This window comes from Egretta garzetta, unplaced genomic scaffold (genome assembly GCF_000687185.1).
Source record: "Egretta garzetta isolate BGI_Z169 unplaced genomic scaffold, ASM68718v1 scaffold287, whole genome shotgun sequence".
In the NCBI taxonomy this organism is placed as follows: Eukaryota; Metazoa; Chordata; class Aves; order Pelecaniformes; family Ardeidae; genus Egretta; species Egretta garzetta.
Window position 1 is genome coordinate 4,544,344 of NW_009260435.1, and position 1,267 is coordinate 4,545,610.

Genomic DNA, 1,267 nt, shown 5'->3' on the forward strand with positions numbered 1-1,267 from the left:
GTCTGTGGCTGGTGCAGGCGATTTAAAGCTGGTTCGGTTAACCATCAAAGCCACCTGTGCGTCCAAATGCGGTTACAGGCAGCATTGGGCAACGCAAGTCAAATCCCTGCGAATCCTGCCCAAAACCTTAATTCTTAAAAAGAAAGATTTTAAGGCACAGTTCCTCTCTAGCTGCGTAACTGGAGCCCCCACCAGTCCCCCAACGAGCTCAGCACCACCTACCCCTTCTCCTGATGGAAGTAAGTTTGTAACCCCTGCCAGCACCAAGGTGGCTCTGACGGAGTAAGCCGGTTTTAACCCACACTTCGATTGCACCGATGTGTAAGAACAGGCTAGAAAGAAAAGATGAAGGATACTTCAAGCCACGACATAATTTCTGATCTTTACTCTGTACATCACAGCAAATGACTGCAGGATTAAATGAAAAAAGTCTGCTGCTTAAACGTATGCTAGACAGAAATAAAGCAGGGCAAGATAGGCTAACACCAAGATAAAACCTTTTAACTGCAAGGTGAGCATATTTGATCTAGATTAGTGAGGAATTACTTAAACATGTTGAATTTTCCAACACTGTCTTTAGAGTCAACTTTCAGACTAGAGTGGTGCCGATGGCACAGCAAGCATTTGCTCACAGAAATAGTTTTTCCATGTGGTTGCTCTCTTTAGACAGAGACTATGGAGAAATGACGATGCCCTCCAGGTGAGGCTTTTAAACCACCTCAAAACCTCCCACATATTTGGTTTCCAATAAATTTTTAATAGCTCTCTTTAATGATTTGAATGTTGACTGAGCAGCAAGCTAAAGAGACTGAAGACTGACCAAACAGTAGTAGTTACTACTCAAGAAGGGTTTTCAGTGCATCAGATTCAGATTGACACGTAGGCAGCATGTCAGCTAGATCCAAGCCCCATCCGAGGATACGTCTATTAACCAGGACTCTTGTGAGCTTTGCCAAGCGGATGAGTCTGTGGATTTGGGATCCTCACACCAGCCTTTTACAACAATTAAAGAGATTGTATGTCCCTAACACAAAGGCAAATCCAGAGCAGAGCCAGTCAATGCTGTCAGCGGAATTGTTACTCTGCATGTCTAACTGAAGCATCAAAATACCTTCACTAGTATGAAAATACTCAGTCATCCCCTTCCTACATGCCATTGCTGGGAAATTACTAATTGCAATGCTGCTAGAGCAGATGATGTTAGGTCCAAGGAAGGTTAAAAAAGCCCTCATTAACAATTCATTTCAGTCTTTTTTTAGCACTCTTT